The sequence below is a fragment of the Dendropsophus ebraccatus genome, chromosome 2 (assembly GCF_027789765.1).
Source record: "Dendropsophus ebraccatus isolate aDenEbr1 chromosome 2, aDenEbr1.pat, whole genome shotgun sequence".
In the NCBI taxonomy this organism is placed as follows: domain Eukaryota; kingdom Metazoa; phylum Chordata; class Amphibia; order Anura; family Hylidae; genus Dendropsophus; species Dendropsophus ebraccatus.
The window spans coordinates 92234653-92250100 of record NC_091455.1 but is presented as its reverse complement, the minus strand read 5'-3'; the positions used below and the strand labels follow the sequence as shown (position 1 = coordinate 92250100).

At 40.9% G+C, this 15448-nt stretch overlaps 1 protein-coding gene across 11 annotated transcripts in view; it reads right to left on the bottom strand.

The window, feature by feature from the left end:
- The window catches only part of ATXN1 (ataxin 1), a 292957-nt gene that overhangs the window by 50634 nt on the left and 226875 nt on the right, over nucleotides 1-15448 (bottom strand). For all 11 annotated transcript variants that reach the window (XR_011361664.1, XM_069957984.1, XM_069957977.1 and 8 more), the window contains one exon: nucleotides 5036-5146. The gene's annotated coding sequence lies outside the window, so the exon portion shown is untranslated. The remainder of the gene's footprint in view (nucleotides 1-5035; nucleotides 5147-15448) is intronic.

The following is a 15448-nucleotide window of genomic DNA, read 5'->3' as shown; positions in this document are numbered from 1 at the left end:
TAGCCTAGCAGTCGTTTTGCATTCCTGTATAGTTGCTGCTGCACAGATGTTTTTCACTTTCCATTCATGGTTTATGACAATACTCTCCCAGGACAGTTGCGAGAGCTGTGAGGGGAAGGGCTGTGAGGCAGAGAGCTATTTCTCAGATATGACAAATAGTGCACTCAGTATATGGATTGCAGAGACACTCTGGACTGTCAGTTTGGCCACTACATGGGAGTATATTGAGGGCTAAAGGTTACATTACTAGGCCATTACAGTGATTAGGGACAGCTGTCTATGACGTGTATATGAACATAATACAATGTATGATACCTCATTCATCAAAACAAGCTGGGAAAAAAAGTGGTAAAGCAGATCGCTTTATCTTGTACATAAGGAGTACAGTGGTACCTCGCTTCTAAAACTGCTCTGTACTCAAAAAGTTCAGTACTCAAACAATATTTTCAAGGAAAGTTTGCTTAAAACTCTTGCTCTGTTCTCAAACACTTTCTTCGGCACTACTTCTACTTGAACTAATACTAGGGACTTTAGGGACTTTACACTCTTAGGCTATGTTCACACTACGTAAAAGTACGGCCACAACGGCTGTACTTTGTACGGTGTGCAACACTGCCCATTTTTCTATGGGATCCCGACGGGAGCGTGTACACACACGCCGCGGAATTCCACCGTATTTTCTCAGTGTGAACATACCCTTAGGGCACACTTTATTTTCAGCTTTTTAAAACACCTTTAAAGAAGTGGTTTAAGCATTTCAATTGGAATTTTTACAAGCATTTTTAGAGGTATTTTTAATTGTGTAACATTTTGTAAATGTGTTTTTGTAGCCCTACAAAAAAAAGAGCAGCAGCCAAATAAATATGTTGTTCTGATTCTTTACCATATCCCAATTCTGACAGCCACTTACAAAGAAATAGTGTAAAGCCATGTTCTAACTGATCTTAGTGATTTATCACTGTAAAACATACAGAAAAGTACACAATGAATGAAAATGTTTTCACTAGTGTGTTACGTGTTCTCTTCCTGCCAAAACAAGTCAGTATAACAATATGGGTAATATTTATTCTTGTTATTGGATGGGGGGTGTAGCTCTAGAGTTTTGGAAGTCCCATAAAAGAAAAAAAACAGCTAAGCAAAGTTTATACAATGTGTTGCTTCAAAATAAAAAAAAGTGTGGAGTCAATAGATAAAAACAGTGAGCCACTAACTAGGTTAAGCTCAGGCCCATATACTGTGATTCTTACTGTTCTGAACAGTAGTCGGGTGAAGTTCACTGATTTTCCAGCAGAGGGAGATCATTTCAAATCGTTTTCATAGTTACTGCTCCTTATAGTGTAGTGTGAAGTGCCAATAAAATGATTCTGACCTGTAAATGCTATTATGTTAAAACATTTCCACATTTTATACTATTTCTAAGGTTAATTCAACAGAAATTCTCTTTTACCAGTAAATGATTGTATATATCCTACACACCAATGTCTATTCTGTTGTGAATAGGTGAGGCAGAAAAAATGGATGAATGTTCAGAGCAGCAGAAAATGAGTGTGCTGCCCCTGTGGGAGGCAGTGCCCTGTTTGCTTATACGATCAGGGGTTAGTGAGGCATAGGTCTTGAGATACCCACACATATCAGGTTTTCTAGCTTTAATCTTTGTGTTATTCTGGTCAGCTTAACTTCAGATCATGAATGGCTTGCATCCACAACATTATAGCACAGGTAGTTCCTATAAAGCTATAGCACAGTTTTAATACTGTATATAGGACCAGTTATCTTCTTTATTGTTTGCACCTATGGTGGTAAAGTAAAGGAAATGTAATTCTCTTCAAAACCAGTGTGATGTGTATAGGTCTACTGGGGAACTCTAAAAGTGTCTAAAAATAATTCACATGCTCTTACAACACAACACCAGTCATAGATGGTTGGCAACCCTAAAACCCTCAGGAAAGGGAGAACAGAAGCTCTGACGGCCAGCAATCATCTAAGAGAAATTGGTTGCATCATGTGGCATACTTTTCATCTGTTTATTGCAGTCGCTATTATTCTGCTGAATATAACTGCGCATTTATATGGCTGAAAACACTTTTTACGGACTGGGAATGAAAAAGAAAAGACCAATGGATAACATGCCATTACGTCTATGGGCAGGGCCGATTCTGGGGTCTCTGCCGCCTGAGGAAAACCTCAGGCGGCCGCCCCGAGTGATGGCCAGCACGCCTCCCTCCCCCCCCCCCCAGCCAGCCGCTCACCTGTCCCACGCCGCAGCCGGCCCGCACTCTCCGCTGTCTCCACATCCTGTCAGGTCCCGCGACGTCGCCCTGAAGCTGTCACGGACCTCCAGGCTGTGGTGAGTGAGTGGGGTGATCGGGTCGCGCGGGCCGGCCCCGCGCGACCCGATCATCCCAGCGCGTCCCCCACCGACCTCGGGCACTCACCACAGCTTGGAAGTGATACTTAACAAAAATGACGGCAGGGGGGACATAATGCCGCCCCCCTGCCCGACCGCAAAAATCTGCCGCCTGAGGCGGAAGGCTCATTTCGCCTCATGGCAGAAGCGGGCCTGTCTATGGGACTGGTAACTGAATGACCCTACTGTAGAATGGATGAAAATGTATAAAATTAAAGCTCAATGGAAAAGTTGCTTCACCCAGAACTCTAAGGGTCCTATTACACTGAGTGATTTTTAACGATTAACGACTAACGATAAACGATCACAAACGACATTGTTTATCGTTAACCTGAAATCCTTCACAATATTACACAGAACGATGGTCGCTAGTGACAATCGTTACTACGATCAGTATTGCGATCGTTAATATGATTGTTTACTCCTTCTGATCACAGAAAAACAATGAACAATGTGCAATTACACTGAACGATTAGTGAAAAAATGCGGAACTTGAGCGAACGAATGTGGAATTACAGCGAACGGTTAACAAGAATTTTAGGTTCAGATCTAAATCAACAATCAACGACATACAAATAATTTTTTGATCGTTGCCTGCAATTATACAGAACGATTATCGTTTAAATTCGAATGATATACCTATTTTTCGCACGATAATTGTCCCGTGTAATAGGGCCCTAATTCTACAGACATACAGGGATTAAACAAATCTAGAATTACTAGAACACCCCTAATTTTACATGTTCCTGGTGAGCTTTTCTCATCGATAATGCTCATTTTCTTTCCTCAGAAGAAAAGCGTATATCACTGTTGATAAACTGTATCATTGTGTTCTAAAATCTGTTTTATACATGTGATATGTCAGAACTGACCCAAAGGGGGATGAGTGTTGGTGTGTGCATGGTGGTGGCACCTGTAACTCTGCTGCTGGGTTGATGGATGTGTTGAGGTCTACTGCTTTCTTAAAGGGGTACTCCAGCGGGGGGGCACTTTTGTTCTGGTACCGGGGAGGAGGTGGCCGAGGGAAAAGACGTCCACTCACCTCCCCGTTTCCAGCGGCGGGTCCCGCATCGTGGCGCTCCAGTGCCCGATGCCCAGTTCCCGGCCGCTTCCAGATGTCTGAATCGTGCCCGAGACGTGACGTCCCAGGTCCGCTGTCTGAGCGGACTTGAAACGAATCCCACTTCCTTCACTGATTTGCTGAGCGGACCTGAGAGGTCACGTCTCGGGCCTGCGTCAGACACCTGGAAGCGGCCGGGAACCGGGCACTGGAGCTCCGCGATGCGGGAGCCGCCTCTGGAACCGGAGAGGTGAGTGGACGTCTTTTCCCTAGGCCACCTTTTCCCCGGTCCCAGAACAAAAGTGCCCCCCCCCGCTGGAGTACCCCTTTAAAGACAAGCTGGTTAGCTATTATTTGTAGTGCTTAAACAATGTTCACTAGAGGTAGTCTTGCTATGTTAGGTAGTCTTGCTTGCTAATAACTGTTGGCCAATGGTTTGTTAAGGCCTATAGGTAAATCTCCCAACCGTGCGGTAAGCACCATCCAGAGCAGTAGTGGATTATAATAGGGGCGTTTCGGGTGGCAGCCCGGGGCCCTAAGCTCCTGGGGGGCCCATGACCACCCAAAAAGACTTATACTTTGAGTGGTGTGCTGTCTCCTGGCTACACTTCCGCCATGATTTGCAAAAATCTAATTTTTTTTTATGGCAACTATGCACAAATCAGGACATCATGACATTATCTGTTCTGTACTATGAACGCCAGGCTAGTGCTGCCATAGTTACAGTGGGGTGGTGGTGGGGGGGGGGGGCCAGGCTTGGTGAACAGCCATGGGCCTATGGTAAAGTTAATCCGCCCCTGATACAGGCAGCTCTGACCCCGACCTATTTTGTCCAGAACAATAAGGTTAAGCAGTTGAAATCCAACATGCTAGATGCTCGCTTTTACCAAGAACTAGCCAACCCTTATAGATGTATACATTGTGTCATTGACTGAACTGTCATATAAGTAACTGAAGTTAAATAAAGCAGTAGTAAGACACCATGAGAAGGACAGAACATCTATGTACATCCCTGTGATATATATCCTGCAATAAGCAACCCTGACGGCACAAAGGGCACAGATATTTGTCATTGTGAAATAACTGCATGTGTAAACTATTCACTCACATGGATATATGTGGATTTGCACAAGTACTGTACACTGGCAGGCGTCTAAAATGACTAATTGGAGACAGCATGACAAGGATGTGTAGAACATTTCCTACAAATATAATCTTTATAACATTACATACACATATAATACTGTATATCTAGTATAATAATCTAGTACATTTAAATCAACAAATTATACCCTTCTATACTGTGTGCCAGGTCTGGGCCTAAGGTTATGGCCATGGACATCTATCTTTGTAGACATCAGTGCTGTTTATGCCCATATGGAAAAAAATGGATGAGTATTACAAATGGAAAACTATGTCTAAGTATAGTGTATAAAAAGAAAAAGAACTTGCTAAACCTCAATACAGTTACCAAAACACAAAAGTAAACTAAAACCATTTAAGCAACTACAGCTACCTTACTTTCCAGAGGTTCAAACTACAAAAAAGTATACCAGCATATAACTTACAGCATTCGCTGTGGCAGGTCTGTAGTCGTTTCGGCTAGGCTATCCCTCCCAGTAATGGCAATGTCTCTCCTAGCAGGTTCCAGCACCCTCTTTATTCACATAAATAAATACCTAAAGAAAGAAAACAAAGGAGATGAAAATTTAAGGACATATAAGCAGCAGCTTCCACCTGATGTATGGACTGAATGCATTTTGTTGAGGTTTCTGAATATGGGAGCTTACATGAAGTTTGCAGCCATATGAAATCCATCAGTGAAGGCTGAAGGTAATGCACACAATGGGCTCTTTTGTACATTGTCTCTTATTCTAACAAATATATATCAGCAGCAAGCAACATACTGTATAAGCTTTTCATTACAGATCTTTGGTAATGGAGGCCTCTTCACATATACAGGAGTACCACAGCATTTTTATGTTCATTACATGGAGCTCACATAATTGATAATATCATTCCACATTCATTTAAATCAGTGAGTTATAGGACAGCAGACACAACACATGCATGCAGTCCCTGTCCTGTGACAGTGGTAGGACAGATGCAGGTAATATAGCATCACTCCCATTTTACCTGCTTCTCCCTCCACATCTTAAGGGTGCCCTCACACATCCTTTTTATGTGGCGTTTTTAAGGCCTCAAAAAAAAAAAAGCCAGGAAAAAATGCCAAGGCGTTTCCCCCCCATGCATTTGTGTTTTTTCTGGCATTTTTGACTTTGTGTAATTTTTAGGTGTTTTTGTGTGCTGAGCTTGTTTCCCTCTGCCATCACATGACCTAGTTTCTGGACCACAAATGGTGACAAAACCACCATTAAAAAAGCCATGAGACAACCAAAACAATACAACTGTAGTCTCTGGTTGAAAAAATGCCATACCCTCAGCATGCTGGTAAAACTGCCAAAGAGCCTCACAAATGCTAGAGAGGGGAGAAAAACACCCCACCAAAATAACGCCATGTGTGTGAGGCGGATTATAAACTTCCAATGTCTTCCAGCCAACATCTGGCCACTGGCGTTTTTGCACAAAAAAAAAACAAAAACGCCATGGTGTTTTTATTGGCGTTTCCCCAAAACTTTATTGCGATTTGAAGCCAGCCTAGAAAAAGTAAGAATGACAGGCAGGTATTTGGTTTAAAGTGTTTTTTCATTGTTAGGACTACAGCAGGCCATACACATAACAGCTAAAGTAGGCAAACTAAAAGCCATCTTGCCAGTCTCCATCAGTAACAGTATCTTTATCTTGGCCAAACAACTATGACATTTTATCTTAATAAGATAGAACTTTAAGAATCCAACTATCACTTCTATGACCAGTTTTAGGTGCCATATGGAAACAATGTGACTTTAGCCTAGTTTGGTCACGGTGATATATTATTAGTTACTATGTAACAAAATGTAAGAAATGCTTTCCTTTCGAAAGATAACTTTTTTCATGTAGATCTGTTTTCAGTAAAAAGTCGGCCGCACGCATCCTGTTCTTTTCATTGATACTCCCTTTTGGGAGTTCATAAGGTCATGGTATAATGGAATCATAGCTTTCAGCAACTTCCAGTAATTTGACTAGGGAGTGATCAGGCAATACATGGTAAAAATATGAAAATAGCACCAGTATCACAGTGATGTTACATTGTCTTCTTACAATCCCTTTGCCTGACTCACAGCTATCAGTCTTGTAATGGGCAGTACTCGGGGCTCTGCACACCACCACAACCACACCGCAGATCTTTTTAAATTACAGTATATCTATAGGCAGCACATTACCCCGCAAACAGCTGATATGTGGCCTACAGTGAGGAACTTAAAGGGCCGCACAATTGATTTAGCCTTGTGAAGGTTCAGCATGCAAACGCTGATCACTGAGATCTCCATTTGTTATTGGGTCAGTGTTGGTCAGTGTAAAAGCTCTTAAAGGAGAAGCCTGGCAAAAATTTTAAGTATTGTATTGTCCCCAAAAAATTATACAAATTACCAATATACACTTATTGCAGAAAATGTTTATAAATTGATTTTTTCCCTGCTGGAGAGGATGATGGCAGAGGGATGCTCAGTGTCCCTCCAGTGCCCTGTGTCCCTCAGTGTCCCCCTGCCATCATTCTCTCCAGCAGCCACAGCCCGCACAGCTCTAGGAGTCGGGTCGTGACATCACCATGTTATCCAGGCAGTGAAGCCTTGATATAGTAGTAAGTGCAGGGAAAAAAGCACTTTATAAGCATTTCCCGTAATAAGTGTATATTGGTAATTTGTAAAACTTTTGGGGGGCAACACAATACTTTAATAAATATTTTCGCCGGACTTCTCCTTTAACTGGATAACTCGCCGGGCTCACCTTCTATGATGTATCCTGATCCTATAGAGAAGCAGCAGCATACAGATAGAGCTGAGTGGCACCTTAGAAATAATGCTTGCATGGAAATAGAGTATATATAAAAAGTAGTATAGGGAAGTAAATATAGGGGTTGCAGAGGTGGCAGTAGTACCTGGACCGACAGTTTGTGAGCACTGCTGCACATTTTAGAGCTTAGCCCAAAGACATTCTCATTATAGAACTGGGAAGCTGGCTTCAAGCTTTGCTGTTTTAACTCGGCCTCTTCACACAGAACACAGGCTGCTGTAAACTGTGGTGTAAGTCATGTAAACTTTCCTTCCATGACCCTCTGTCTGTATCTCTTCAACCAATTACTAATTGCTGATTGTGGATATGAGGGTTCAGGGCATGTTATATAACCTATAGGAAGAAAAGTGAGGGTTAGTGTTTAAAGGTCCTCTGGGTATATGGGCTGCCCTATGGTTTGTATGACTTTGTTTTATACTCTAAATAATATTGAAAATATTTTTTATATGAGATATAAAGGGGTTGGATAATTTACATTAAAAAAGCAAAGCGGAGGGAAAGCATGCTCCAAAAAACACACCGTTTCTGCTATAACAATCCAAATCTTGGCACATTTATATACAGTGCATATGTTACTGAATACATTATCTCTAGAGTCCAGTCCAAATTAGAAATGAGTTATAAGTTGTAGTTAAGGATGTAGATACCATGGCAGCTAAGCGGCAATATAGAGGTGGCAGAGGCACTACATATGAGATAAGGTCGGGCAACAGCTAGTTCTCCAGATCCCAATACACATACATCATCAGTTTTGTCAAGCACAAAGGTGTTTAAAATAGGGAGAGGGATCACCCCCAGCTAAATGCAGTGGTTTCACTTCCTGTAGTGTACATAATTTTTGTACTGTTTGCTCCAATAAACTTTCTTTTTGGTTAAAAAGAAATGGAAAGAGGAGAGTTAGCTGCTGACAGACACCATAGGCGGCATTACCCTTTCTGACACAGAGGCTAGAATTGGCCTGTGTACTGTATATGGCACTTGCACCATATTTCTCTCTCTTATTTTCAGCTAAACTAGAGAGTGGAGAGTGCTGCGCACACATACAGAAGATCCTGATTAGGGATGAGCGAACCGAACCGTAAAAAAACAGATTCGTTACGAACTTTACAAAAAGTCCGGTTCGGCACCGAACCGAACTTTGAGAAAGTTTGTTACGAATCTGGTAAAAATAACAACAGCGACGCAAAATAGTACTTTTTTCACAGATTAGACCAGGATACAAAGGATTATTACTATAATCCCTTGTATCCTGGTTTTCTGTGAATATCAAGATGTGTGACGTCACCCCTGTTTGGTTGAGACCTTAAATTAGTCTCCTCAGATATACCTGGGTGCTGCCTAATCAAAAATGTGACAGCTGTCTGTGAGTATTAACCAAGATACATGAAAGCAACTTCAGTATTCAAGCTTATCAAATTTATTAAGGGAAAATCAGTTTACATCTTTAATAATAAGAAAAAAAGTCCAAAAAAAGTCCCATCACTGTCCGAGAAAAAAAAAGTCCAAAAAAAGGTCCCATCACTGTCCGAGAAAAAAAAATTCCCATCGGCTGTCCCATCACTGCACAGTTGTGTAGAAAAATGTTGGCGACTCATTGGGATTCTTGGTGTCCAAGACCGTGCACCACAGTGCTGATGTCTGGTCCTTTAATTATAGGCAAGGGCAGTACATGTCTGTTAGTGCCCATTGGGTCAACATTTCCCCAGAAGACCACCAGAAAGTTAGCCCATTCTTGCCACTGTCACTTCCCCGGTGCTTTAGGGGGCCAGTTCTGCAAAAGTTTTGCCTCCACCACCTTGCAACCATCCACCGCTTTGACTGCAGTCCAACCTGCCCCGGTGTCTTACCAACAATGTCAGGCCCGGCGCTGTCCTCCATTTTGTGAGCCTGTGTGAACGGAGCCACAGTGGGCAGGAGCTCCTCTGGACCATCAGGGAGGAGATACATAAATGGCTGACTCAAGGTCAACTAACGGTGGGAAGTATTGTAGCCCACAAAGGGAGGAACCTTTTCTCTGCAGTGCAGCAGGGAGGGCTGCGTCATACACCTTGTATGGCACATGTGATAAACCTCATAGTGCACAGGGTTCTTCGAACATGTCATGCCAATTGTTGATCCCTTTTAAGGACGTGACTCTGTGAGCAGGCATCAAAGACATCATCCCACTCATCCTGGGTGCAATCAGGTACTGCCTCCTCCTCCTCCTTAAATAGTCTGTTCTCAATCATACTGGGCTGGGTGCAATTAAGTGCTACTGCCTCCTCCTCCTCTGTCAATTATCTGTTCTCCATCACACTGGGTCCAATAAATTACTATTACTGTTGCTGGTTTCACTGTCAAATGTCGGTTTTCCCCCCTACTGGGTCCAAGGAACTTTGTGTCCTATGTCCCGTGTAATCACTTACACCTTGGCTAATTTTTTTTTACTATTTTGGCACTTTGATTTTTTCCACTTTTTTCATTGTAATAGCAACTGCAACTAAACAAAACTATACCCTATCAGACTTCCACTATTGTAGCTGCAATTATTCAGCAGTTATTGCAAGGTTTGTTTTAGGTTCGGGTTCGTACGAATCCAAACTTCATGAAAGTTCGCCAGATCGAACCAAACCAAACTTTTCAAAAGTTCGCTCATCCCTAATCCTGATCTTTTATGTCTCTGCACACAACAAAAGAAGCAGCAGCATGAATGTTATTAGAGGGATACTCCGCAGAAAAAATATGTTTTCAAATCAACTGGTGTCAGAAAGTTACTGACAGATTTGTAAATTACTTGTATTTAAAATTCAGTCTGATATGGTGCTTTCTGCTACCACCTCTGTCCATGTCAGGAACTGTCCAGATTTCCACTGAAAACCTTTCCTGTTTTGGACAGTTCCTGTCATGGACAGAGGTGGCAGCAGAGAGCACTGTGTCAGACTGGAAAGAATACACCACATACCCACATACAGTACCTGATAAGTACTGGAAGACTTGAGATTTTTGAATAAATGTAATTTACGAACTTGGATAACTTTCTGGCTCTTGTTGATTTGAAAACAATTTGTCTTCGCTGGAGTACCCCTTCAAACTCTATATTATAAAATAATTGAATAAAAAAAAAACTGAATGTCCTTCTTGGACATTGGACATAAAGCACCTGTACTCGTGATGCAAGGAGAGTAGCTTCATGGAACTTAGTTTCCCCTCATCTGGCCATATAATATCCTTATAGCTCCTTCTAAAAACAGGAGGAACTTTGGTAATAGACCCATATTCATGACTACTACTTATAGTAATAATAATAATAATACATTTTTATCTAGAAATCTCATAGCGTCATACTACATAATAGCTCGAAACACAATGCCCTACATTTACTGAAACTGTCTAATTCTTGTCTCATCTGACAGACATATAATATATTCGACATAACATACTACCAGGCCCTTTTGTCAAACGGACTTTACTTTACACATTTCAAACACAGGTGCTAAAGGAAACCACCACCTTTATATACAATTTCCATTGATGTTCCTAAGCAAATATCATTAGTGCCAATCCCTTAGCTGTTTTTGTGCAGTTTGTTTAAGGTTCGGACAAACACAAACTTTACTTAAAAGTTTGGCGAACTTTTACCAACCATTTATCACTATAAACAAAACTTTACAACTAGATCCATATAAAATAGGTGTTAGTTAACACATTAGATTAGGTTTAGGGATAAGGTTAGGTTTGTATAGCAAATTGGGATATCATACACATTTTATATTTTCACTAGTCATACATCATTGGATTTGCATACACACATTGGTTGATCTATTCCAGAGGTTTTGTTTTCTTATACATGTTACAATAAACATATATGTGATCTATATGAATTCACAGATTGTATTTTTCATATAGTTGGATGCAAATTTGCATGACTGTAGTTATGGTCATCAATCATTAAAGTGTACCTGTCATGATGAAAAATGGGCAATTACTAGAACGAGTGCTTCTTGCTCTGGGGTTATGCAGTGGAGTTGGTCCCATAGACATGCATGGTGAGACTGTCTCAGTTGCATAATACAGAGCTTGAAAAAAACACACTAAGGGGGGACATTGATTAAAGGGATTGGCCACTTTGTAGTAAAATAGTTCAGTGTACAGTATTAGTAAGTGTAGTCACTGTATATACTGACAGCAGCTCCCTGTGTACCTCATAGAGTTAAACTCAGACCTCCCTCCTCCAGGCTGGGCTGCCATGCTCTGTGGTGATTCTGTCCATAAGATGGCCAACATTGAGGAGCATGTGAGCCTGTATATGCCTATGGTGGACACTGGAGGCAGGACATGGTCACATGCTCCTCCATGTCGGCCATCTTATGGAGAGCCTTACCACAGAGCAGAACAACCTGGAGGAGGGCAGTCTGATTTTAGTTCCATGAGATACACAAGGAGCTGCTGTCAGTAAGTAATGTGAATACACATACTTATACTGCACACAAAACTATTTTACTACAAAATGGCAACCCCTTTAAGACCAGCGTACGCATACGCTAGTCTTAGCTTAGGCCTTGCCCCCATTCACCCCACCAGATTTACTAAAAGGCACATGTCTCTTAGGTAATTCCAGCGGAACCTGCTGGAGCAGAAATCTACACCTGCCAGCCATCTGCATGGCCTACGACAGGGGTGCAACCATCATAAATGTCCCCCCGGCTCAATCTTCTAACCAATGTGAATTTTTGATATTTCTCTAGGACATGTAATGACAGTGATTTTTCATATGGTATGCTGAATGCTTTCTCAAAACAATGTACATTTTGGTAGCATACTAGTTATTTGGGGGTCTGTACTATATATTTTTGTCACATTTGTAGATGTTGGTTAAACATTGCATGGTCTGGTTTCAACGTTTTTGAGAGTTCAAGCTCATTTTTATAAGCACTTATGGATATCAGATGTTTCTATACCCTCATCTATTATTTTTACATAGTTTGTGTGTGTAAGCCTTGTATGGATGAGAGATTTAGGAGCAAATAGAAGATTTAAGAAGTGGTTTCAAATTCTTGCGGCAAAGATGCATTAAGTAGGACATAAAGTAGCTGCCAACAAAGTCCAGGACAATAGAAATCCTGCCATTTTATTTGCTTTTGAAAAATGTCTAGGGTTGGGAATATACTCACTCCCAAAGGTGTGTAATGTCTGTATCGTATAAGTTGTAGCATTTTCTTTTATTATAGTACTGCTATAAAGATAAGCTCATGTAGACATAGATATAAATGCTGCTTGGGTCAGATTCTAAAGTTCATTTGACACAAAGCTGCATGGAGGTGCCTGTGCGTATAATGTGTTGAGTAGCATGTCAGATTCCTATTTCCTCTAAATATAAATATGTTTTTAGCACTATTGAATATTGCCCTTGTTTACAGAGATGCAAAATGTCCAAAACCATGACAATGAAACTTGAGTTTTGTTTGGTCAGTAAGAAAAAAAAAAAAATCTATAACCCGAAAATATATATATATATATTTTATTTGGCATCAAGCTGTGTTTTTTTGTCTTCATCTCAGTTTTCCATAGGTGACTAAAATGTGCCATGCAGGTTCCATCAGGTTATATGGGTAAGGAAAGACTATGAAAGGCCTGTATGTTACAATGTGTTCTTGTAGAGCTTTATTACACAGCACCTTTCCGTTTACTTGGAGCAGCTACATAACTGATATCATCTAAGACTTCACAATCTAAGGATTGATTTAGATTTGACATGGTGCCTGTGCAGCCTTGTGTGAGCATTGGGAGCCGCTTCCTTCTATTATACAGTCTCTCATTGATAGAAAGAATTGTAAATAGATTCCAGCAGTCCTCCAAACTAAATGCTGAAATTCTTGTCTGCATGGGAGAAAGTTCACACATTTCAGTCTCTGCAGCAGATCGAATTTCCAAGGTTACATAATAAATAATCCTCTTGTTGATATAAAGGCTGCCATTTTGTTTCCTATTACTGAAACAAATGTTATAGACCAATTATAACTAAAGGCAACTTTGCTACTGTGTTCACATTAATGATGTCTTTCTCCATGAGTAAACCTGTATGTTTTTATCGGTTACCATATTTTTAGTCAGCTGTCTAATCTATACTCTATAAACTTCAGAAACGTAGGGAAACTCCTATTGATATACAATGCCGTCAACATAGCCCTAAATAAGTTAGGGGATCTGTGTGCCTCCTACCTCAGCATGGTCTGACTGAATATTGGAATATGAAATGGTTGGCAGAGAGCTAAAATTTATTGTACATTAAATATATATATTTTTTTTTAGAAAGTTAAAAAATATTTATACATGCAGGGTTCAGTTATAATGTACCAGTGTGTACTGTAGGTCCATTGGCCTCTGGGTATTAATGTGGCCAAAAATGTTGGCTGTACATTTTCTAGAGAGCATATTACTACTAAATCCATATAGAATTGGAGAGAACCTATTATCGGTGAAATAACCCATTCAATAAGATGCAGGGACACAGTGAAAACTGCACACAAAGGACCCATGACCTCTGAAAGTATAGGTCATATATAGCAAACATATGTAGCAGATTCTGCCCTTATCCAATTCATCTGAACACAGTTTTCAGAAATGTAAGTGCTTTGTAAAGAATAACATAGGAAAACAAACCACATTATAATGCAGGGAAGAGGTTGTGTGTGGCAGACATTACTGCAACAAATCGCCTGCATGTGAACCCTCCTCCTCAGAAGAACACATCAATTCCAGGTAGGCTCCTTCTATATTTACTGAGCTTTTGAAAAAGCTGGATTAAAGAGGTTATTCAGCTAAAAACCTTTTACTTTCAAATCAACTGGTTTCAGGAAGTTATACAGATTTGTAATCTACTTCTATTTAAAAATCTCAAGTCTTTCCATACTTATAAGCTGCTGTATGTCCTGCAGGAAATGTTTTCTTTTCAGTCTGATAAAGTGCTCTCTGCTGCCACCCCTGTCTGATACAGGAACTGTCCAGAGCAGGGGAGGTTTTTGATGGGGATTTGCAGCTGCTCTGTACAGTTCCTGTCTCGGCCAGAAATGTCAGCAGAGAGCAATGTGTCAGTCTGAAAGGAAAACAAAATTTCCTGCAGAATATACAGTAGCTAATTAGTATGGGAAGACTTGAGATTTTTTTATAGGAGTAAACTACAAATCTATATAACTTTTTGACACCAGTTGATTTGATAGAAAAAGATTTTCGCTGGACAACCCCTTTAATATATTTAATATCCTTGTATGTAGTCAAAGTGGACCTGTGGACCTCAATGTTTTAAGTGAGAAATTTGGAAGCAGAGTATTTGTACACTGGGAGAAGGGTCATGTTAGATGGCTGGCTGACTGGATTCCTCCAGTTATCCCAGCTGAGTAATGAGCAGTCACAACGTGTTTCTCACCCTGCTTCTGGCCTGTGGCCTGTGGCGGAAAATAAGCAGCTGCTCTCCACTGGATAAGAATGATATTGCAAGCAAATAATGGGGATCTTGGAGGAGAAAGAAGGCTTTGCAGACACTAGGAAGCTTGAGCATTGATTTCTTTTTGCATTTTGTATTTTGCAATTATCTATACAGTAAAAATGATATAGCCCTGTTATTCAATGACTACATGTATGGAGCTGTATGGTTACTGTATGTTGGTATTGTTTTAACACTCTGTGATACAGTGTGGCATTCAAATGAATGGGACAAAGTAAAACCTAGCACAGCCACAGATGGGTTGCTGAGAGTTGGCCACCATCAACCAGGTAATTATGGCATACTATGAGGGTGCCTTTACACACACCGGATCCACAGCAGATCCGCAGCCAATTTGATGGTGCAGATTTAATGCTGTGTTCAGTTATTTAGATCAAATCAGCTGCGGATCTGCTGCGGAACCACTGCGGATCCGCAGCAGAAAATCCGCTGCGATACGGTGTGTGTGAAGCTACCCTTAGAATAGATCAGCAGTCCTGGGTTATAAGAAAATGTCTTTGAGATCTCATTGCTATAAGGAAACAGTCCTGGATAAGCCTTCTGACAC